Genomic DNA, 25,891 nt, shown 5'->3' with positions numbered 1-25,891 from the left:
ACTGTACCCATATGAAATTTTTATCATTTTTTTTCACACAAATAGAGCTTTCTTTTGGTGGTATTTAATCATCTCTGGGTTTTTTATTTTTTACAAAAAAAAAGAAAAAAGACAGAAAATTTTGAAAAAAAAAAAGTTTTTCCTATTTTCTGCGTGTAAATTTAGAAAATAAATAGATTTTTCTCCTTCACTGATGTGCGCTGATGAGGTGGCACTGATAGGCTGAACTGATGGGCACTGATGAGGTGGCACTTATGGGCACTGATGAGGTGGCACTGATGAGGAGCTACTAATATGCCGCACTGATGAGCACTGATAGGCGGCACTGATGAGCACTGATAGGTGGCACTGCTGGGCACAGAGGTGGCACTGCTGGGCACTGAGAGGCGGCACTGATGGGCACTGGCGGGTGGCACTGATGGACACTGATGGGTGGCACTGATGGGTGGCACTGATGGGCAGCACCATCAGTGCCCACACTCAGTGCCCATAGTGCTGCCAATCAGTGCTCATCAGTGCCAAGATGAGCAGGCACTGATGGGCACTGACTGGCAGCACTATGGGCACTGATTGTGGGCACTGATGGGGGGCAATGATGGAGGGCACTGTGGGCACTGATGGTGGGCACATTGTTTTTTTTTTACCTCTGTAGTAATCAGGGCACTGGTGATCAGTGCCCTGATTACATTCCACTGTGTCCCCGACAGCTGATCGGCTCTCTCCTTCCTCACACTGCAGTCTCTGCAGTGTGTGAGTGCTGGCGATGAGAGATGATCTCATATGTTTACATATGAGATCATCTCTCATTGCATGGGCCGATCACGTGGTAAATGGCCGCTGTGATTGGTCATTTACCATGATCTGTGATTGGCTGTGTCCAAGGGACACGGCCAACACAGATTTTCCCCGATGCGCGCTCGCGGGAGCGCGCGGGGAGCCTGTCTCTGGGAGGCCGTTTAAAGACGGCCTCCCAAAAATGTGAGTCCGCGCTGCAGCCATACTTCAGCTATAGCGCGGATGGCAGATGGTTAATCACTTGATTCCCGGAGTCATTTCTTTTCATGCTTAAACAGATCGTTTGTTTACATCCATTTTTTGTTCGATCAGTTTTTCTAAGGGAAGAAAAATAGGGCTTTGATCTGTTCCAAAAAACTGATTTTGCCAGAAGAGATGCATTGATTTTCATTTCTCATCCGTCAACAGATGTATACTATGAAAAAAGGACAAACGGTCCGCATGTGTGAAAGGGGCCTCGGGCCTAGGAAAAGTACTAATAAGGGCTTAAAGGCTAAGTTCACCTTTAGGGACAGGTTACATGTTACACCCCTATTTAGGGTGTAACATACAACTTGTTCATAACGAACTGCTTCCCACCCCCAGATTCACTGACAGCGTGTGGGGGTTCCTCTCCTTCTCAACTGTTGTCACATTAAAAATCACCATGATTGTGCCAGCATCCTTGAATTAGTAAACCACAAGTCTTGTATGCCACCGTGGAAGAGACTTGTAGTTCTCAATGCACTACAAATGTGGTTATCAGCGCATTGACACTTCTCCCAACTTTCTAACTGAAAGGCAGTACAGAGGTACAGACAGAGAGCTGAAGAAAGTATCCGCTGGAGCCTGACATTGCACCCATGAAATCTGTGAATGAGCAAACTACAAGTCTCGTCCACCACGGTGGAAGACAGACTTGTAGTTCTCATTGTATTAGCAATGCCATTATCAACGCACTTGTAGGCCATTGACACTTCCTCCAATTCTCAAAGCAAAAGCCAGTACAGAGGTATAGACAGAACGCTGAAGGAATTATCAGCAGAAGCCTCTGATAGAGGCGGCACTGGCTCTGTAGGCTCTAGTGGAAAAAAATAATAAACAACCATTTCTTTCCTTGCAAACATATGTGCATTTATTTATTTTTCTTAAAAGTGAACTTAGCCTTTAAACCCTTTAAAAAGGTTGAATACTGGGGCTACCATTACTGATCATCTTCAGAAAATGTTTACTGTCTGGTTGTTACTTTGATCCTTTGGCACCAATATTTTAAGTCAATGACCTGGAAAAAAGGATGCAACCTGTGAAGTCAAAATTGGAACTCCAAACACTTGTACTTGTTTGGAAAGCAAGTCAGGCAATGTGCATTTTCAGAATGAGAGGTCAGACATGGTAGCGGCCTACTAATCTCACAAAAGCCCTAGTAACATCCAATAAGATCTGTTTCTTGCCTCTGTTTTTTATTTTTAACCAAGGTTGTGTTCTCAGGTGGGTTACATAGTTACATAGTTTGTGAGGTTGAAAAAAGACATCAGTCCATCCAGTTCAACCTATGATATGTGTGTGTGTTTGCTGTTAACTGTACATTGAATACCCCTGTATGTTGTGGTCTTTAAGGTGAGGTAGCAACTGTCACTAAAGAAGGGTATAGATGCAGAGAGTTTTCTTAGTTCAACCAGTGGGTTGAATAAAGAAAAACACCTCACACTTCCACATCCAGAATTTCCTCTGCTGTGCTATTCTATCTAAAGCCAGTCTAATGATTGACTCCCTTTGAATAGACGGGGCTACACGTACCAAAATTTGTAGGCTTCCCACTGAACATGCTATACCCAGCTTTAAGCTAAATTGTCAGGCTCAGACAAAGAAATGAAGAGTGATTGGGCAAATATAAATATTAGGTGAGCAAACCAATAGCTTTAGTCAGAATGAATATTTAAAAAACCTGCACTTTCTTGATTTAAAAGAGGAAGAGAGAGGAAAAGAAAGCTAGAGAGGATATATTGTTTATAGGACTTTATTTTTTTTATTTGTTTGTTAAACACTATATCTTGAATTTAATGGTTTCCTGACAGCGCAACACTATTTCGATTATTACAGAGGACAAGAGGGAAAAAGATTTAACCTCCACATACAGAAAGACTTATTCACAGTAGGAGCTGTGAATAGTCTCCCCCCAAGAACTAGCTCAGTAATCTGTCTTTTAAAAAAGCTGGATGCATTCCTATGCAAAAAAATATAACTGGATATTAATATTGAGAGGTAACAAAAAGGTAACTTGGTGTTGAGCTATTCACTTTAAAGTCAACATAGAGGACAAGGGGGCACGCTTTACATCTAGAGCAAAACAGATTTTGTCTCCAAATACGGAAAGGTTTCTTCACCGTAAGTGCCGGTTCACAAATGTGCGGCTGCGGAGATCGCATGTAATTCGGAGCGCACTGCTCCTTCATTACATGCGATCTCCTGTGCGCATGCAAATTCAGCCATACACTTTGTATGGCTGAAATTCGCACTGCACCCGCATTTTCAGCCGCATCAGGATCGGATCACACAGTGGTTCACACTTGTGCGATCCGATCCTGTGCGAACTGTCAGATAGCACTGCGATATGCGATCAAACTGGGGGTGTCGTTAACATTCAATGGACACCCCCTGCGTATCGCATATGGCAGTGTGAACTGCCAGATGTGCGGATGCGATGCGGGAACAGACTGCATATTCGCAGCCTTCCCGCATCGCACAAGTGTGAACCGGCCCTAAGAGTTATGAAAATGTGGAATAGACTTCCTCCAGAGGTGGTTCTGGCTAGCTCACTAAATTGCTTTAAAAAAAGGCCTGGATTCTTTCCTGGGGGTACATAATATAAATGGGTATTTTTTCCCCTGCTGTAGTAAATTGGATTATGTTTTGCTGGGGTTTTTTCTCCTTCCTCTGGATCAACTGCAGGTATAGGATTGTGTATATGGGATTGTATGGTTGGGTTTTCTTTACTGTTCTTTGTTTTTTATTGGTTGAGCCAGATAGATTGAAAAAAGTCCAACTATGTAACACCAGGGGTAATTGACCCATGGAATATCCAATTGCCTCCTGGTGGCTCAGGAATAATTTTTGTTTCCTTTTTTTTTGCCTTTGCCTGCATCAAATGTGGGTATAGGATTGTGTATATAGAGGTTCTCTATTTTTTTGTTTCTGTTGGTAGAACTAGATGTTCTTTTTTCAACCTATGTAACACATAAGTTCTTCCCTGCTTTGAAGAAGGAGCGCGGCTGCCTAATGGCAGTACGCACGCTCGGAAACGCGTCGCACCTTTTATGAAGTCATCTCTATCCGACGGTGAACCAAGCCTCGATTCCACTGACGGATTACGAGCCTCTCTTCCTGTCTTCAGCTCCGCTGCACAGCCGGCCACAGCGAGGAGGTCTCTATCCCAGTAGGACGGCTACACAGACCGGATGATCACGTCCACCACATACCTCATCTCGGAACCATCGGAATGGGTTTTCTTATATGAGCTTTTATTCAGATGTGAGTGCATATTTTTAATAATAAATGTGTCTATAGTCTACACTTAGAGGCGCCTCTGTTTTTGTATTTGTTTGTAGCCCTGTGGAACCCCTGGCTTTGGTTTCTTGAAGGCTGCCCTAATTTGTGGACTCTATTTCCCTTCCATCCTCACTCAGTGACTGTATCTGATCCATATGGACTCTGGCTAATGGTATGACTAATGCGCCTGTATATATGTTTTATAGTGATGTATATTAAAAGGCGAGAGGGAGCTCATACTGGTGACATAATTACATTATTACGTTCTAGAAGCTAAATTGTTGTTTAAATTACAAGTAGCAGGCAGGTATTTAGCATGCAGTGTGCAAAAAGCAGGCTGTAGAGTCATCAACTTTCTTATGCTATGAAGTGAACATAGGTAGATCACAAATAAATTGGTTGGGGTAAAATAGCTTTTAAACTAAATCTATGCAAAATTGACAAAAATTGGATTTTTGTACTCCCTGTAAAATCCATTTCTCTGAGTTCATCGACGGACACAGCGCTCCATAAAGCAGGAGTAGTACTAGGCAGAATAAGAAAAACTTGGCTACGCTCATGGGCTGTCCTCCGCTGCTATAAAGCCCCCTCTCGGCTATAGGTATTCAGTTTAGTAGCAAGCAGTATTAGAAGTATCAAAAACTCCTTAGACGGGTGGGCGCTGTGTCCGTTGAACTTTGAGAAATGGATTTTACGGTGAGTAAAAAAATCCCATTTTCTCTTTTGTTCATCGGACAACGATCCATAAATCATAACTACAGGGACGTCCAAAAGCAATGCCAAAATGAAAATGAGGGGTGGGGTAAATGACCCAAGGCTAAACACAAGAGCCCAAACCGGGTCACAGGAGCACCATCTGAAATAAAAATTTAAAGAAAAACACCCCTCAAGAGGGAACAGCCCCTCTTAAACCGCAGCCTGGAAAACTTTGTGGCCAATAGAAGCATCAGCAGATGCCAAAATATCAACTTTGCAGAATTTGATAAAAGTATGCACTGACAACCAAGCGGCTGCCTTGCAAACCTGAGATATTGACGCTTGATGAGGAAGGCCCAGGAAGTACGAAGTGCCCAAGTAGAATACGCCGTGACAGGGAAAGGAGGAACCTGACCTTTAATAGGATAGGCCTAAGTCACCGCCTGTCTGATCCATCTGGAGATGGTAGCCGAAGAAGCAGCCAGCCCTTTCCTTGGTCCTTGTATAACCACAAAAAGTAAATATGTCCTCCCAAAGGACTCCCTAGCTGCCTGATACACCCGAATCGCCCGAACCACATCCAAGGTATGCAAGCAAATTCCTTGGGATGAGGCGGCTTGGGACACAAGGAAGGCAACACTATGTCCTCATTTAAATGGAAGTCAGAGACAACTTTGGGAATGAATGACAGACAGGGACGAAGAACAACTATCTCTATGGACCACTAAATAGGAAATACAACAGGATAGTGCCACCAATTCCGATACCTTGCGGGCCGAGGTAATAGCCACCAAGAATGCCACCTTCTGGGACAAGGTAGACAAGGGAATCTCCCGAATATTCTCAAATGGAGGTTTCAAGAGAACCGAGAGCACTAAGTTTAAATCCCATGGTGGCAAAAGAGACCGTACAGGTGGAGCACGTCGAACCCCCTGATCCAAGATACGATCTAATGAGTGCGTGGCTAGAGGTGACTTGAAGATTGCCAAGGCAGACACCTGGCCCTTGATGGTACTTAAGGCAAACTTCTGTTCAAAGTCCCGTTGAAGAAAGGCTAAGATCTGAGCTACAGAAAAGGAGCAAGGATGAGCACCAATAGTCTGTATGTATGCTTTCCATGTAAGTCGACTTCCTCGCCTTCACCTAAGTAGGGATCACTGATCCAGACAAACCTCTATCCCTCAGTACCTGGCTTTCAATAGCTAAGCCACTAAAACCAGAAATTGTAGAGCAAGATGGTAGATAAGCCCCTTGGGATAACTGGTTCTCTCTGAGAGGAACCCTCAAGGGATGTTTATGGCCACCAGAAGGATTGGAAGACCCTCGCCCTTGTTTCCTCGCAAAAACCGCAAAGAAGCTTGAGCCGAGGATGATACTGGCCTTACTGTGCCCCTAGGACGTCTGCGGCGTCTGCCAGCAGAACCCATGACCTCGCCACAAACCTCCTGTGGAGAATAACCTGCTGTAGGAGCTGCATACGGCTCTGTGCAAACAGAACTGTCTTGAAGGTGAATGCACCGACGAGGAAAGATGCGGTACTTGACCTACTGATTACTAACAATTCAGACCTGATCACGGATATAGAAATACGGGACAACTTAGGAAACAGTGACCATAGGTCAATAAGTTTCAGTATTAATTACAGTTATAGGAAGCAGAGGGGTAATATAAGGACGCTGAATTTCAAAAGAGCCAATTTCCCAAAACTTCGCTCGCTGCTAGAAAATATCAATTGGGATAGAACCCTGGGAACAAAGAACATGGAGGAAAAATGGGAGTGCTTCAAGAGCATACTTAAGGGGATTGACCAGTGCATTCCAAAGGGAAATACATTTAAAAGAGCAAAATTAAACCCTGGGTGGCTAAACTCCAACATAAAAATGCATATTAGCGCTAAAGAAAAGGCCTTCAAAAAATACAAGACTGAGGGGTCATTGGCAGCATTTAATCATTACAAAGAGTGTAATAAGAAATGTAAAGGCGAAATCAGGGCGGCTAAAATAGAACACGAGAGACATATAGCGGAGGAGAGCAAAAAGAACCCGAAGAAATTCTTTAAGTATATAAACAGTAAGAAAGCGAGGCCAGAACACATTGGCCCCATAAAAGATGACAAAGGTATTATGGCCACTGAGGACAAAGAAAAGGCGGAAGTGTTAAATCATTTCTTCTCTTCAGTCTTCACAAAAGAATCGGGGGGCTACACAAACCTAGCTTGTAAGGCCGAACTAAACAACACACCTCAGGAAGTGCCGCCATGGCTAACAGAAGATAGACTTAGAACTAAACTAGAGAAACTTAACATACAGTGGGTACGGAAAGTATTCAGACCCCCTTACATTTTTCACTCTTTGTTATAGTGCAGCCATTTGCTAAAATCATTTAAGTTCATTCTTCTTCCTCATGAATGTACACATAGCACCCCATACTGACAGAAAAACACAGAATTGTTGACATTGTTGCAGATTTATTAAAAAAGAAAAACTGAAATATCACATGGTCCTAAGTATTCAGACCCTTTGCTCAGTATTTAGTAGAAGCCCCCTTTTGATCTAATACAGCCAGGAGTCTTTTTGGGAAAGATGCAACAAGTCTTTCACACCTGGATTTGGGGATCCTCTGCCATTCCTCCTTGCAGATCCTCTCCAGTTCTGTCAGGTTGGATGGTAAATGTTGGTGGACAGACATTTTTAGGTCTCTCCAGAGATGCTCAATTGGGTTTAAGTCAGGGCTCTGGCTGGGCCATTCAAGAACAGTCACGGAGTTGTTGTGAAGCCACTCCTTCGTTATTTTAGCTGTGTGCTTAGGGTCATTGTCTTGTTGGAAGGTAAACCTTCGGCCCAGTCTGAGGTCCAGAGCACTCTGGAGAAGGTTTTTGTCCAGGATATCCCTGTACTTGGCCGCATTCATCTTTCCCTCGATTGCAACCAGTCGTCCTGTCCCTGCAGCTGAAAAACACCCCCACAGCATGATGCTGCCACCACCATGCTTCACTGTTGGGACTGTATTGGACAGGTGATGAGCAGTGCCTTCTTTTCTCCACACATACCGCTTAGAATTAAGGCCAAAAAGTTCTATTTTGGTCTCATCAGACCAGAGAATCTTATTTCTCACCATCTTGGAGTCCTTCAGGTGTTTTTTTTAGCAAACTCCATGTGGGCTTTCATGTGTCTTACACTGAGGAGAGGCTTCCGTCGGGCCACTCTGCCATAAAGCCCCGACTGGTGGAGGGCTGCAGTGATGGTTGACTTTCTACAACTTTCTCCCATCTCCTGACTGCATCTCTGGAGCTCAGCCACAGTGATCTTTGGGTTCTTCTTTACCTCTCTCACCAAGGCTCTTCTCCCCCGATAGCTCAGTTTGGCCGGACGGCCAGCTCTAGGAAGGGTTCTGGTCGTCCCAAACGTCTTCCATTTGAGGATTATGGAGGCCACTGTGCTCTTAGGAACCTTAAGTGCAGCAGAAATCTTTTTGTAACCTTGGCCAGATCTGTGCCTTGCCACAATTCTGTCTCTGAGCTCTTCAGGCAGTTCCTTTGACCTCATGATTCTCATTTGCTCGGACATGCATTGTGATCTGGAAGGTCTTATATAGACAGGTGTGTGGTTTTCCTAATCAAGTCCAATCAGTATAATCAAACACAGCTGGACTCAAATGAAGGTGTAGAACCATCTCAAGGATGATCAGAAGAAACGGAAAGCACCTGAGTTAAATATATGAGTGTCACAGCAAAGGGTCTGAATACTTAGGACCATGTGATATTTCAGTTTTTCTTTTTTAATAAATCTGCAACAATGTCAACAATTCTGTGTTTTTCTGTCAGTATGGGGTGCTATGTGTACATTCATAAGGAAGAAGAATGAACTTAAATGATTTTAGCAAATGGCTGCAATATAACAAAGAGTGAAAAATTTAAGGGGGTCTGAATACTTTCCGTACCCACTGTAAATAAATCACCGGGACCGGATGGCTTGCACCCGAGGGTTCTTAAAGAGCTCAGCCAGGTGATTGCCAGACCCTTATTCTTGATCTTTAAAGATAGTTTACAGACGGGTATGGTGCCAGCTGATTGGAAAAAAGCCAACGTGGTACCAATATTTAAAAAGGGGCCGAGGTGTATCCCGGGGAACTATAGGCCGGTCAGCCTAACATCTGTAGTCTGCAAGATTTTGGAGGGGATATTAAGGGACCATATACAAGACTTTAGTAATGAAAACTGTATTATTAGTAGCAATCAGCGTGGATTTATGAAAAATCGTTCTTGCCAAACCAATCTATTAACCTTCTACGATGAAGTGAGCTGCCACCTAGATAAAGGTAAGCCGGTGGATGTGGTGTATCTGGACTTTGCAAAAGGCCTTTGACACCGTTCCCCCACAAACGCTTACTGTACAAACTAAGGAAGGTAGGTATGGACCATAAGGTGAGTACCTGGATAGAGAACTGGCTCCAGGGGAGAGTTCAGAGGGTGGTGATTAATGGGGAGTACTCGGATTGGGCGGGTGTGGAAAGTGGGGTCCCCCAGGGTTCGGTCCTGGGACCAATCCTGTTTAATTTATTCATAAATGATCTAGAGGAGGGGATATCTAGTACAATCTCGGTATTTGCAGATGATACTAAACTAGGCATGCCAATATCTTCTATGCAGGATGTGGAAACCTTGCAAGCAGACCTGAACAAAATAACGGGGTGGGCAACTATATGGCAGATGAGGTTTAATGTTGAAAAATGTAAAGTAATGCACTTGGGGGCCAAAAACCAGAAAGCAAGCTACTCACTAGGGGGGGAACCTCTGGGTGAGTCTAAGATGGAAAAGGACCTGGGGGTACTGGTAGACAACAGGCTTGGCAGTGGCATGCAATGCCAAGCCGCTGCAAGTAAAGCCAACAGAATACTGGGATGTATAAAAAAGGGGATTCACTCCAGAAATAAAGAGATTATTCTTCCACTCTACAAGACTCTGGTCCGGCCACATCTGGAGTATTCTGTCCAGTTCTGGGCACCGGTCCTCAGGAAGGATGTGCTGGAACTAGAGAAAGTCCAGAGAAGGGCAACAAAAATAATTAGGGGAATGGAGGACATCAGCTATGAGGAAAGGCTACAAGCACTGAACCTATTCTCTCTGGAGAAGAGACGATTGAGGGGGGATATGATATCAATGTACAAATACTGTACTGGCGACCCGGGCATAAGGAACAAACTATTCAGAGTAAGGGAATATAATAAGACACGTGGCCACTGACTAAAACTAGAGGAAAGGCGGTTTAACCTTAAAATGCGTAAGGGGTTCTTCACTGTAAGAGCGGTAAGGATGTGGAATTCTCTTCCACAAGCAGTCGTATCAGCAGGGAGCATTGATAGTTTCAAAAAACTGTTAGATGGTCACCTTAGAGACCACAACATACAGGGGTATACAATGTACGGTTAAAAGCAAACACACACACATCATAGGTTGAACTGGATGGACTGTTGTCTTTTTTCAACCTCACTAACTATGTAACTATGCAAGGTGGATACCACCAGACCCAGAACCTGTAAGCAAGTCGGAATAGAGAACTGTGTGACAGCAGCTGGTGAATCACGGCCTGTGGTTCCTGAAGTTTGTTCAGAGGAAGGACCAACCTGGTCAGAATTAAAACCAGACCTAGGTAAATTAATTTCCTGGATGACTATGGGGGGACCTGGGTAGTTTTGCCGTCACCTGAACCTTTGCAGGAATTATATCCGCACAAGGAGACTCAAGGCCTAAAAATCCCGAAACAGACAAACTCTGCCCCCCTATTTTGGTACCCCCAAAAGGATAATTTTGTGGATGCCCTTGATGCTCACGAAGGAGGTCCACAGGGCCAGAAACCAGCAAAGATGTCCCCCCACCCGTTATGGGTGAGGGAAAACCTTCATGCTTAAGGGGTCTTGTCTGCGGATTCGGAGAAGCGAGCTCTAGGCTTACCAGACCCCAGGCTGCTTGGAGCCTCCCAGGAAGACTTGAAAGATCTATTTCCCTCATCTGAAGCCCCAGAAGCACAAAATAATTTTCTATAGGCTGAGAAGGAGGGCCCACGTTTGCGGCGAGGCATCTTTCCTTTCCTACGCACTACACCAGCGCCGAGGCCAAGACTGATCGCAATGCTAACCCAGCCAATGCTGCATCCCACAGCCTCCGCTTTCCTGTCAGCCGGGTCTTTAAAGGATGGAGTCTCCTCTACTGGAATAATGGTTGCTTTTTTCAACCTGGAAACAGGAGGGTCCACCCCTGGTGGACTAGTCCACTATTTTAGGGGTAATGTACTGAGAAACATTTGGGGATTACAAAGGGTTCCTTTGGTTGCTCCCATTACGGAGGAGCGCTGCAATTCGGAACCAGCGACCGCCATAAGTGCCTTTCAGTTCATAAATCCCAGGAAGAGAGGAAGAGGAGGAGCCCCGGCCAATACGATGCGGCTCCGGCTGTCTCCAGCATAACACGGGACTAATGCCCCGTACACACATGCAGATTATCTGCAGACTTACCTTTTCTATGTAGTACAAGGGCCTGCCGGATTGCATACAAATTGAAAGTGTTTAGGTTTGACCTCATATTATATGGTTTTGGTAAGTCTGCAGACAAAAGTCTGCAGATAATCTGCACGTGTGTATGGGGCATAAGGGAAAATGGCCGCTGGCCAGAGACCAAGCCAAACCAAAGGGAAATTGGCCACCATGACGTCACGGGCTTCTCAATTATGGCAGCCGGCCGTGTCAGGCACTAACAGGCTATCAGTATCCTCCCTCCCCCCTCTGCAACTGGAACCCCCCCCCCTCCCAAGGTACTGTACATTACTCTGCACACGAGAGGACATACATCAAGGGGACTCCTCTGCACCGCTGCGCCCTCTGCACTGGAACCCCTATCTGCAGTGTACTCCACACTGCGGGACATACACCTAGGAGTCTCTGCTGCGCCCTCTAAACTGGGACCCCCTCAGACTATAGTACTGCACCCTACTGCCAGGGCAGGACACACACCACCCCAAGGACTTTACAGAGGGGGATGCAGGGGGAGACACCCAGGGGTCTCCACTGCTTCCTCTGCCCTGGGAACCCCACCAGATTCCAAGTCCGGGGACATTCATGGGGGGGGACCCAGAATGACTTAAGGTTTCTAGGATGGGAGGCGGAAACACGCAGGCAGGACCGACCATCCTAGGAGGGTATCCGCGCCCACCCCAAACCCCACAAAGGGGGAGAGGGGGGACTGTACTTACCACTCCATGGTATGGATGATGCTCCAGACAGAACTACTCGTGACCAAATTGGGGGAGCTGTCGGCCAAGGGGACCCTGCCACTAGCGCCTGGTCGTAGGCAACCCTGCGAGACGTTTAACTCGCAGGCCAGCCTCTGTCTGTGAATCATGTCATGGCCGACCTAGTGCATAGCTGCCGTCTGCATGCACTCGCTAACTGGACTGGGGGGGAATCACTGGATCTAGATTATCCAGCCTGGCAGTTGATTGTAGATCTCCCAGGAAAAAAGCTAAAAGATGCATAGAAGGAGAAAAATTTGCTAGGACCAAGAAACTCCAGCAGGGAGCCTAGGTCTTTACTCCTGACTAGACAGAAAAAAAAGGAATACCTATAGTGGAGAGGGGGTTATATACCAGCTGAGGACGGCCCAGGGGCGTAGCCAAGTGTTCTGCATAGTACTACTCCTGCAGAAAGGGATTTAACGCTGTAGTTATTATTTATAGAGGGTTGTGTCCGTCAAAGAACAAAAGAGAAAATGTATCCACTCCATTGGTAAAATAAACTGGGCCTGACCTTTATTTAAATGCAACCATGCTAAGTGCAAGTGTAACACCTTGTGGCTGTGCAGTTCTTGTCAGACACAGATCAGCCCCATGATGCAGCCTCTCAGTTTGTGATTGGCCACAAAGCGACAGTCTGATCACTGGTGGAGAGGAGACTAAGGAAAAATTTACTAGTGCCCGCAAGCTGTCACAACTGGGAGCCCACACCAGAGATGCCGGCGCCGCCGAGAGGAGAGGAGCGAGGCTTCGGGCCGCCGCATCCCTGGATCATGGGACAGGTGAGTGTGTGTTTATTAAAGTCAGCAGCTACACTTTTTGTAGCGGCTGACTTTTAGTAAACACAAAAACGAGTGGAACTCAGCTTAAAAATGGTTGTAACCCCCTACATATACCCATCGAGGTGACAGCTCTTAAAAGTGCAGAATGTATACTGCTTGTCTGAGCTTTCAGAAAGCAGGGGGCAGGGAGCTGAAGTTATACTCTACAAAGCTCAGTGAGAGCCGATTGGAGGAAAGGAACACACACAACCCTTCACACAGCACAAAGGAACAGAGCGGAGGCTGTCAATCACAGGATGTAAGCTGGAGCTCCCTTCCCTGTCATCATTTTACCTTCGGGTTAGGTGTCAGGAAAACTTGTCAGAAGTAACTCATGCAGATAGCAGAAGAACAAAGCAGCAGAGAAAAGGACATGTAGTGCTATGGATTTAGACAAGTACACAATATAGATTGATCTGCTTTGTTCATATTTCATATCAGAGGTTTACAACTTCTTCAAGAAATGAATTATGTTTTCATATATTGTGTTACAGATTGATTATTGGCCTTCCCATCAGCTAAAGAAGGTTGGCATCACTGTTAACTAGGGATGTAACGATATCAAAATCTCACGGTACGATACAATTTCGATATTGACCTCACGGTACGATATTTATTGCGATATTGTGGAAAAGCTCACGGTATTGTTAAATACTATTTAATGACCACAGATACACTACGTGAATTCCATCAGTTTGATAGTGGCACTGGCATTAGTGTTTTTTTTTTTTTTTTCATTTAATTTATCTTTAGACCCACAATCCTGAGCCTGTTCCTTCCTACTGCTCCAGTTCTCTAAGTTCTCAGTAATAATAACGCCATGACCTTGGGAATAATGCCCAGCAGGGGAGGATTGGGAACAGCTACTTCCTCCCCTGCTGGCTGCTGAGCGAGGAAGATGCCCTACTGAGATGCCATATTGGAATGGTGACGTAGAATGGGCGGCCAACAGGGACACAGGGCCTGGTGGAGTAGCTGCACACGGAGGGAACTGGAGCGTCTTCCCCCCCTTTCTGATAGCTGGAGGCTTTGGTAGGCATGCAGGGTAACGCTGACAGCAGTGTGAGTTCATTTTTACACAGCACCATATTGCTGAAATAAACAGCCACTTCCTCCTAAAATGTTGCACAAGCTCACCTCACTTACACCCGTGACACTACACTCACCGGCGGCCCGGTGTCTTGCTCTTGCCTGTGTAGTGTGGTGCTGTTTCCTGGTGCCTGGCTGCCTGCCTGCCCTGGAAGCTGCTCCGCCGAGTCCGACTCCGCCGCTCTCGTGCGCTGGCTCCGCCTCCGCCCCACAAGCCCGCCCACACACACTGCTCCAAACCAACTGGCAGCCGCTCGCCTCGGCTCGGCCAGTAAGCAGTAAGCACTGTGCAGCATAGGGAGGTGACGGGTGAGTGACCGTCCGTGACAGACGGCGACCAGACCAGTGAATTTGACTAATAATAGAGTCCCAGCCGCGGCTATTTTTTTTTCTTCTAGCGGCCGCCCCTGATCATCTGCCGCCTGCAAAACCGTGCCCCAACCACGACGATATCGGGACACGGTAACCATCGCGATACCGCGATGGCGGCAATATCGTTACATCCCTACTGTTAACAGATAAAATTCTCATCCCAAGAGACATAAGATTGGCAAATGGACTTGCATGCTTCCACCTAAAACGGAAATAATATTTTGAGGTTGACAGAGCCTTCAGTATTACCAACATTAAGATTTTCTCTGCTTCCAGGAGCTGTAACACACCAACAGTAAGTAGCCAGTAAACCAGCTGTCATTATGGCTGGACTTTCTATTATTACACCATTGTTGCTGTTTGTATTTTTTCTCTCTGTTTAGAAGGGAGGTTGAGCAAACCCAGCAGAAAAAATGAGGAACTTTCCTCAGCATATAATAGGAAATGGAAAACCGTTCCAGGAAAATAACCCCCCGCCCCACCCCCACACCCCAGTAGATTCACTAAAATAAAAAATACTGTAAATGGATGTGTTTTCCAGTCAAGCTTCATTGGTAAAAATGAAAATAGCATTGTGCCTCCAGGGCTTGCAATAAATCCCAGCCATAACCTAAAAATCATTAATGAGGCATAAAAATGGCCTTACAGCAACCCTGATTTTAATTATGCCTTGGTTCAGACAAGCATGGAAAGGGGGTTCTCAGTTTTTCACAATGCTGTCAGGTAAACCCCTCTCAGCTCATTTTGCAAGGGTGTACTGAGCTTAAAATCACTGGACTTGACTTCTGGTTGAACTGAGCTATATACTGCATGCAATATGCGGTATTCTACAGACTGAAATAACCCACCAATTTATCTTGGTTCTGCAGAGGGCTCACCCCTGTCATGTGAGAATTCAGGTGCTGGGACTATCACTGCCCTGAAGCTGCCCACAGAAGAGTCTTTTTTCCTTCATAAAACTGGCAGGCCGAATAAAAAAACAAAAAAGAAAAAAAAAAAAAAAAAAAACCCAGAGTCCCCTATCCACACAAGCGAGGTGGACGGAGGAATCTTTCCTGTGGTGTCATTGTATTCTTTCACTTAGCTTTTATTGAAAAAATATATATACATACAACCAGTATATAACGGAATTTTTGTAAAATCTTACCGTAAAATTCCTTTCTCTGAGTCCTCCGACAGTCGCCGCCCACTCATACAGTCTTCACCAATGGGTATTGACTTCCTCTCCGCAGGAGTAGCTAGGCATAAGACTTGTTAAAAACAAAAGCATTTAACATAGACACACCCATGGGGGCTGTCCCACTGGTCAATACTCCCCTGCAGTAAGCCATCCCAACTCAGTTTGGTAGCATAGCAGCAAGTGTACAATAAAACCCCAAAAGAGGGGCGGGGGCGGCGACTGTCGGAGGACTCAGAAAAAGGAATTTTACGGTAAGATTTTACAAAAATTCAGTTTTCTCTTACATCCTCCGACAGTCGCCGCCCACTCATACAGTCTTCACCAATGGGATGTCCCAAAGCAGTGTAAACATGAGGGGTGGGAGACGCAACCGTATAAAAGGCAACACAGTACCAACATCAGAGAAAGGAACCTTACACGCACAGTAAGAGAACCTTCTGGGCAACAGAAAAGGCTCAACAGGAGCAACAGCCCAGGAAAGCAAATAACCCAGGGGATAAACAACCCCAACAACCAGGGACCCACAAAAAAACAAGGGTCCCCTATGGCACTGCCGCACAGAGAACTTTGCGGCCAAAGGAGGCATCAGCTGATGCCAGAACATCAACATTATAGAATTTGGAAAAGGTATGCACCGACGACCAAGTCGCAGCCTTGCATACCTGGGCCACCGAAGCCTGATGCCGGTAGGCCCAGGATGTACTCATCGATCTGGTAGAGTGCGCCTTAACAGGGAAGGGTGGAACCCGTTCCTTCAAAGCATAGGCCTGGACAATAGTCTGTCTGATCCATTTGGCAATGGTCGCCGCAGACGCAGCCATGCCCTTCAGAGGTCCCTCAGGAAGGACAAAGAGGGAATCCAATTTCCGAAAGGATTCAGTGGACGACAGGTAAACCATGATCGCCCTGACAAAATCCAAGGAATGCAACGCAACCTCCTTGGGATGTTTAGGCTTCGCACAGAGCGAAGGCAACACAATGTCCTCATTTAGGTGAAAATCAGACACCGCTTTTGGGAGAAAGGATGGGTTAGTTCGCAAGACCACCTTATCCTTATGAACCACTAGGTAAGGGGAGCGGCAAGACAACGCCGCCAACTCTGACACTCTGTGAGCCGAAGTGATCGCCACTACAAAGGCAACCTTCTTAGACAGCAGAGGCAACGATATCTCCCGGATGTTTTCAAAGGGAGAACGCTGTAACACGGACAGAACCAAGTTCAAGTCCCATGGAGGTAAAGGCGCCCTCCGGGGAGGGGCCAAATGTAGCACACCTTGAATGAAGGTGCGAATTAAGGAATGAGACGCCACAGGGCGTTGAAAAAGAACAGCCAGTGCCGATACCTGGCCCTTGATCGTGGCCGCCAACACTCTCGTCACCGAGTATGAGCGAGGAGAAAACCCCCTGGACTCACACCAGGCAAAATAAGCTTTCCAGGTACGGTAATAAATTTTACCAGACGAGGCTTTTCTAGCCTTGATTAAGGTAGGAATGACCTCTGGGGAGAGACCCCCGTCTCTCAGGACCTGGCTTTCAACAGCCAGGCCGTTAAAGCCAGCGACTGTAAAGCAGGATGGAAGATCGGTCCCTGAGACAGTAGATCTTCTCGCATTGGCAGCCGCCAAGGAGGTGCGACTGCTAGGTGAACGATGTCCGCGTACCAGGACCGGCGCAGCCAGTCCGGTGCCACCAGAATCACCCAGTTGGGTTCCAAGGCCAACCTGCGAAGGAACCTGGATAACAACTGAATCGGAGGAAAGGCATACATCAGACGATACTGATGCCAAGGGGCCACCAGCGCATCCGAGGCGTCCGCCAGCCTTGCTACGAACCTTTCCACCTTGTGGTTTAGCCGAGACGCAAACAGATCCACGTCCGGGGATCCCCACTTCGCACACAGCATTTGGAAGACCTCCGGGTGTAGGGACCATTCCCCCTGATCCAGGGTCTGGCGGCTCAGATAATCTGCCTGCCAATTCTCCACACCCGGAATGTGAACTGCCGAAATCGCCGGGACATAAGTCTCGGCCCAAGACAGAATGTCGGACACCTCCCGGGCCGCCTGGGCACTCCTGGTGCCCCCTTGGTGGTTGATGTAAGCCACCGCGGTAGCATTGTCCGTCTGTACCCGTACAGGACGGCCCCGAAGTCGACCCGACCACTGGAAGAGACACAGTTTGATCGCTCTCAATTCCAAGATGTTGATTGGAAGGGAGGATCCTCCGACCAAGTGCCCTGGGCAGACAGGTTGCCCAGGACTCCACCCCAGCACGACAGGCTGGCATCCGTGGTAAGCACTGTCCACAGTAACGGACGGAAGGATTTTCCTTCCGACACAGCCGGGGACTGAAGCCACCACAGAAGATCCATTCTGGTCTGGCGACTCAACGAGACACTCAGATCCAAGGACTGAGGTAGCCTGTCCCACCTGGCCAGTATCTCCGCTTGGAGAGATCGCGTGTGAAACTGAGCAAATGGTATCGCCTCGAAGGCTGATACCATCAACCCCAGGCACCGCATACAGGTCCTGAGTGACGAGGATTCGTGGTCCCTGAGACCTGATCTCGTTCTGAAGGGTCCGGAGCTTGTCCGCCGGCAGAAAAACCTTCGCTTGAGCAGAGTCCAGAACCATTCCCAAATAGGAAAGACAAACTGAAGGAGACAAAGTCGACTTCTGAACGTTGATGGTCCAACCGAACTCTTGGAGCGTCTGTACCGTAGTCGACAGATCGAGCAACAGGCTCTGACTGGCACTCGATCTTAACAGGAGATCGTCCAGATATCCCAAGACTGCAATGCCCTGTGCCCTCAACAGGCCCAAAACAGGCGCCAGCACTTTGGTAAAGACCCTTGGAGCCGAAGCGAGACCGAAAGGCAACGCTACGAACTGATAGTGGTCCTCCGCTATGGCGAACCGGAGATACCTCTGATGACCCTCAAAAATGGGGATGTGCAGGTACGCATCCCTTTAGGTCTATAGAGGCCAGGAATTCCCCTGGACTCAGGGAGGCCACCACCGAGCGGAGGGATTCCATGCGGAACTTTCGAACCCGCACAAAGCGGTTCAGAGCTTTCAAGCCAAGGATCGGACGTACCTTGCCCTCCTTTCTGGGCACAGTGAACAGATTTGAGTAAAACCCCCGAAACTTGTCCTGATGAGGCACCGGGACAATCACCCCCTGGGCAAGGAGATCCTGCACCGCTTGATGCAGGTCCTGTAACCGCCCTGGGGTCAAATGAAGACTTGAGGGAAAGAATCTGTCCGCCGGCCGCGAAAGGAATTCGATCTTGTATCCTGATCGAATGATTTCCTGAACCCACCTGTCCGGAATTCGGAGCAGCCAAGGTTGGAGGAAACCGCGCAAACGTCCCCCCACCCCTGAAACGGGTGAGGGCGTCCCTTCAGGCAGAGGCGGATTGAGCCACCGCACCGGCTTACCGCGAAAAGGCTTGTTCTTCGGATTCTAGGGCAGCAGAGTGCTTTTGCCCACAGTGACACCTTTCACTAAACTATCTAAGGCCTCGCCAAAAAGGCGAGCCCCTGCATAAGGAAAATCAGCCACCATTTTCTGTGACGTCTGGTCAGCCGACCAGCTCTTCAACCAGATCAGTCGACGGTTAAGTACCGCGACACTAGACAGGCGCGCAGCCAACCGGGCCTCATTCAAGGCTGCATCGCACAAATACAGGACCCCTTGATGAATTTGGTCCACCATGTCCAGCGTGCAGGTGGGGCAGAATCAGACGCGAGAATGCGTCTAAGCACCTTAGTCCAATCCGTCACCACCTGAGCCACCATGACAGAAGCGAAAAAAGGTTTGAGCATGGAACCCGCCACCATGTAAGCATGGCGTGCCAGAGACTCCAACCTCCTGTCCGTAGGATCCGGGAACACCGGGGTATCCTCAGTGGAAACCAAAGTAGCCTTGTTTAGTACGGCCACAGTGTGATGCACCTGGGGAGCCACACACCAGCGCGAATCCGTAGAAGGCGAAAAGCAGGCGAAACCGTTTAGGCACCGTGAAGGGGCGTTTCAAACTACGCCATTGTTCATCCACAGTGTGATGAAACTCAGCGGGGCAGGGAAACACCTGCGCCAACTTGCGGGACCTATGTGTACCAAAGGAGGACACAATGCCGGGAGGATTGGACTCATCCTCCAAATGTAGTGTTTCTTTAACAGAAGAAATCAACGCATTCATAGCTGCGCGTTCTTCAGGCGACCCCGGGGGAGAATCATCTACCCCCCTCCACCTCTGCCTCCCCCTCAGACCCCAGCGGGTCCTGAGATGAGCGAGACCCTGAAAAGGGCACGCCACCCACAGCAACCATATCCCCATCTGAATCAGAAGAGAAAGATATCCTAGGCCTTTTTCTAGCAGCTCGTTCAGCCATCAGCACCTCCATTTTGGACACTAAAGTCGCCACCACAGCGGCCAAATTAGGTAGAACGGGGGGTTCAGCAGAACTGGGTTCCCCCACCAAGGCTGGGGGGAATTTGCTGTCCTGAGATTCCATTGTAGAAAACACAATGTAAAAGGTACCGGCCCTTTAAGAGCGCTGCAGACCCCGCAGCCCACCGCTATATATACTGTGTACACAGACCCCCTACAGGGACAAAACTGAGCCAGAAAGGATAAAGAAGAGTAAATATGGAAAGGACAGTCTGCAGAGCCCCACAGAGTGTTACCACACAGATCGCTGCTCCAGAGGAAAAGGAAGTGAGGTCGCCAGGGGCTAAACTATATGCTGCAGGCTAAGGGAAAATGGCTGCCCATAGGAAGCAATGGGAGGCTTCGGCAAGATGGCCGCCAACATGTGCTCGGAACGATCGTTCTGCCACACACAAGATGGCGCCGGATGGAGCCAAAACCATTACATAGCAAGCTGTTGCAAAAGCCCACAGTGAAGCCAGACATGCTGCCCACACCCAAGATGGCGGAACGCGCTGTTTTTACCCGCAGCAGCCGCCGCACACATAGTCTGCACCTCCAAACACCGAAGTGACACAGGAGAGGGGCCCCCAAACCCACACAGCGCCAGCAGTGCAATAAAAAAAGACCCCCGCAGGGATCGCATCAGGGAGCCCCACAAACGCACAGACATGAGGGGACACACAGCATACAGGACTGCCACCCCAGACAGAGGCCCCACACAGAAAGTACTTACCTGTACCGGATGGCGTGGGGTGCCTCTATTAAACGGAAAGCCTCTGTCCTCAGATGACAGGGAATGCCGTCAGCCAAAACGCAGGACACTGCAGCACTGAACCGCAGATGCGTCCAGTGAGGTAGCCACCTCACAGGCTGCATCCCTGCTGCGAACAGGGATGGGTCGTTCTTAGTGCCAGGGCGAACACATAGCTGAACGCTCGATGGCGGGCTGGGGATCCATCTGACCCTCTGCCCTGGAGAGTCAGGGCGGCCAGTCCGATTCCCAGCTCCGCAAAATGCATCTTCGCCCGAAGATCTGACTAAACTAAAGCTGACAAAATAAACAGCTAGTAAAGCAAAGAAAAAATGACATTCTTGCAAATAAAAATCATAAGAAAAAGATTAGAAGGCTGAGACTGCAGCCCCAGCACAGGGAAGCCTATCTACTCCTAACGCTAGGCAGAAGACAAACTGAGTTGGGATGGCTTACTGCAGGGGGGTAGTGACAAGTGGGACAGCCCCCATGGGTGTGTCTATGTTAAATGCTTTTGTTTTTAACAAGTCTTATGCCTAGCTACTCCTGCGGAGAGGAAGTCAATACCCATTGGTGAAGACTGTATGAGTATGCGGCGACTGTCGGAGGACGTAAGAGAAATTGAGTTTTTGTATAAAGTACAGCTGATGTAGATGACCATTGTACAATAACATAAGAACCAAAACACAACATACTTTAAACGCCGGCGGAGCTGACAGGGGCTTTTGAAGCAGGCGACTATGAATAAATAAACCAGTCAGGTAATGAGATTCAACAGAATAACGTTAGTTCTAAGGCTTTATAACCAAAAGAGACAAATATAAGGAAAATATAACCAGAATGGCCATGGACATATTCGCAAATAAAGCTACAGTAATTCAAATGCCATTGTATTCTGACAGAGGGACTCTCCACTGTCACACTACACTGGCTGCAGCTTCTGATACACAAAAGTTTTCCGACCTTCTCATTCGACAGAAGTTGATCATTAGGTCATCTTCGGATTAGTGGGAATGGCCATAGTTGAATCGAAATTCAGGTAGTTCCTGCTGAACCGGCCAAATTTCGATCCATCTATGGACAGCTTTAGTAACACAGAAGTTGGATGCACTTCTGAATTCAAAACCTGTGTCATCAAGGCTATAAAAGTTACCTGTCTTGAGAAAAACATGGAGGCTGTCATAGTTCACCTCTCCATGAAAAGGCCAACTCTTTGGCTGTTGTGTTGAACCCCCTTAACAGGATTCATAAAAAGAGATGGCTGCACACCATGCCGGAGCCTGTGTCCATTTATTGAAATAATAAAGTGACATCACATGATAGCAGTGACAGATGGTTGACGCATTTCACACAATACTATGCTTATTCATAACCTCAGTATCGTTGTGTGAAACGCATCAGTCATTTGTCACTGCTATTGTCTGAGGTGTCTCACTTTATTTCAATAAATGGCTCCAGTATGGTGTACAGCCATTTCTTTTTTTTGAATCCTGCTACTCAGAAGCAAGCCGGGGGTAGCACCCACACATGGAGCTGCATCGAGTTTAATTAATTCACCTGGAGCTGTATCTTCCTTGTTTCCATGTTAAATCCCCTGCTTTAGTGCTTTGAAATGAACACCCAATCACGTGGGGAAAAAAATACAAACCCCCCCCCCCCCAAAATACAGAGTTTTTGCTTGCACAAGAAGTTTTGAAGGGGTAATGCCTCCCGCTGCACTATTGTATTCTGCCAGCGGGGGACGCAGGGAGCATTGCTGGTTGACCACCTACAGTGATTACTGCTAGCAGCTATAGAAACCGTATGTAGAAAAGTCCGACATGCTGGTTTTATCCAAGTTGATCGATCAATCCACTTGGGTACAATCAGCCTGCCCATACATCGTTTGAATCTCAGCTGGTCCCTGCTGAGCTGGCCAAGATTCGAAGTCTATGGCAAGCATAACATTTTTACAGAAAGGTCAGCAATGGCAGAGCACATCTTTCCCTTTTTACAGATTTTCTTGGTTTTGTTCATTAACAGTGCAGCCCGGAAGCTGGAACATTTTAAAAACTGACTCATGACACCACGAAACCACATATCTACCAAAGTACAGTAAGGGGAGGAAAGTATTTGATCCCCTGCTGATTTTGTATGTTTGCCCACTGACAAAGAAATGATCAGTCTATAACTTTAATGGCAGGTTTATTTTAATAGTGAGAGACAGAATACCAACAAAAATATCCCAAAAAATGCATTTCAAAAAAGTTATAAATTGATTTGCATTTTTTTGAGTGAAAAAAGTATTAGATCCCCTATCATTCAGCAAGATTTCTGGCTCCCAGGTGTCTTCTATACAGGTAATGAGCTGAGATTAGAAGCAACCTCAAAGGGAGTGCTCCTAATCTCAGTTTGTTACCTGTATAAAAAAAACTTGTCCACAGAAGCAATCATTCAAGTTAGATTCCAATCACTACACCATGTCCAAGACCAAAGAGCTGTCCAAGGATGTCAAGGACAAGATTGTAGCCCTACACAAGGCTGGAATGGGCTACAAAATCAACACCAAGCAGCTTGGTGAGAGGGTGACAACCGCTGGTGCGATTATTCGCAAATCGAAGAAACACAAAACTACTGTCAATCTCCCTCGGTCTGGGGCTCCATTCACAATCTCATCTTGTGGAGTTTCAATGATCATGAGAACGTTGAGGAATCGGTCCTGAACTACACTGGAGAATCTTGTCAATGATCTCAAGGCAGCTGGGAGCATAGTCACCAAGAAAACAATTAGTAACACACTATGCCATGAAGGACTGAAATCCTGCAGCGTCCACAATTTGCCCCTGCTCAAGAAAGCACATGTACAGGCCCTTTTGAAATTTGCAAATGAACATCTGAATGATTCAGAGGAGAACTGGGTGAAAGTGTTGTGGTCAGATGAGACCAAAATCGAGCTCTTTGGCATCAACTCAATTCGCAGTGTTTGGAGCAGGAGGAATGCTGCCATGACCCCAAAAACACCATCCCCCCCGTAAAACATGGAGGTGGAAACATTATGCTTTAGGGGTGTTTTTCTGCTAAGGGGACAGGACAACTTCACTGCATCAAAGGGACGAAGGACCATGTACCATCAAATCTTGGGTGAGAACCACCTTCTGTCAGCCAGGGCAATTAAAAATGGGTCAGGGATGGGTATTCCAGCATGACAATGACCCAAAACACGTGGCCAAGGCAACAGAGGAGTGTCTCAAGAAAAAGCATATTAGGGTCCTGGAGTGGCGTAGCCAGTCTACACACCTTGTTCCCATAGAAAATATGTGGACGGAACTGAAGGTTTGAGTTGCCAAATGTCAGCCTCAAAACCTTAATAACTTGGAGAGGATCTGCAAAGAGGAGTGGGAAAAATGTGAGATCATCTGAGATGTGTGCAAACCTGGTGGCCAACTACAAGAAACGTCTGCCCTCTGTGATTGCCAACAATGGTTTTGCCACCAAGTACAACGTCATGTTTATGAAGGGGTAAAATACTTTTTTCACTCAGTAAAATGCAAATCAATTTATAATTTTATTTAAATGCGTTTTTATGGATTTGTTGCTGTTATTCTGTCACTGTTAAATAAACCTTAAATTAATATATATAAATTATCGAGTGATCATTTGTCAGTGAGCTAACATACAAAATCAGCAGGGGATCAAATACTTTTTTCCATCACAGTATCCCAAATGGCGCACAAGCCTGTCCCTGAATGGGTAAGCATAATAACTATGCCAATGGTAGGTAGGGACATCAGATCATACATATGCCCCAATAGGTGTGAATATCAAAATATATTAAAAAAAATATTTATATAAAAAATATTTAGGTAGACCAGGGAATAGTTTAATTAGTAAATTTTGGAGGAAAGTACCTAAGGATTAATGAAGGGAAATTTTATTTGAAAGCATAAAGGCTTGATTTTCAAATAGACTTCTTCACTTAATAAATAACTCATAAATGAGAAGTACCAAAACAGGTAAACAGCAAAAACGTATTAACTTAGAAACACTGGCCACAAGCACTAATAACATTTTATTAATTAACCAAAGCATGCATTGGAATGAGACCTGAACCTTGCATTTCATTGCAGCCCATTGAGCAGAGGCAACTGAAAAAGTACCTATGCTGTTCCAGGACACTTGGTCTGTAAAAGTCAGACTTGCAGCATCAACAATAAGTGTTAAAAAGAGGAAACTCCATAAGTAAGGGCACAAGAGGTAGTTAAAGTATGGAATATTTGGCCTGAGCTATGATAAATTAAATGTTAGAAAATTTTAAGAATTGCTCTATTAGGTAAGGCAAGATTATTGTGTAACCAGTGCACACCACCATTCTGCCATTATTAAAGTCATTTTGTAACTTGTGAGTCTTAACTATGACTACTTCTTGGTCTGAATTTCATGTCAGACTCAGAACTATATGGGAAACGTGACAGCAAGATATGGTAGATAAATGGATTTGAAAATGCTAAGTGTAGAGTTTTAACAGATAAGATAGGTTTAAGGGTGCACAGATGTGGTTACTCATACACTATTTAACATTGTGCTACCCAATGATTTGTGCTTGAGGGAGTTCTAAATTAAGCGCTTGCCGACCACCTGTCGCAGGCTCGGCTGCGCAAACCGACGTAGGGGTACGTCGGCTCGTGAGAGCGGTCCTGGGGGTAAGCACGTGCCTGTCCCCACTAGGCATTGGGGATGCCAATGCACGGGGCTGGCGGCACTGTGTACTGCCGGGCACTCACGACCGCTCACCGCTGAGAGAAAACACCAGGCAGCTGTTGTAAACCCAGCCGACCGTTGTTCTATCTGAAATGATCACAGAACGCCTGTGATCCTCTTATATAGGAACACAGGTCCCTGTGATCATTTCACAAGCCCACCCCCCCCCCCCCTCCCACAGTTAGAAAACATTCCTCCTAGGCTCA

The 25,891-nt window shown here is 46.7% G+C and overlaps 1 protein-coding gene across 1 annotated transcript in view; it reads right to left on the bottom strand.

The window, feature by feature from the left end:
* The window catches only part of POLD1 (DNA polymerase delta 1, catalytic subunit), a 388,959-nt gene that overhangs the window by 58,433 nt on the left and 304,635 nt on the right, over positions 1-25,891 (bottom strand). The gene's annotated exons all lie outside the window — the stretch shown is intronic.

This window comes from Pelophylax lessonae (genome assembly GCF_965119305.1).
Source record: "Pelophylax lessonae genome assembly, chromosome: 12".
Taxonomy (NCBI): Eukaryota; Metazoa; Chordata; class Amphibia; order Anura; family Ranidae; genus Pelophylax; species Pelophylax lessonae.
Note: the sequence above shows the minus strand (reverse complement) of the source record. Positions and strands in the feature narration are given on the sequence as shown.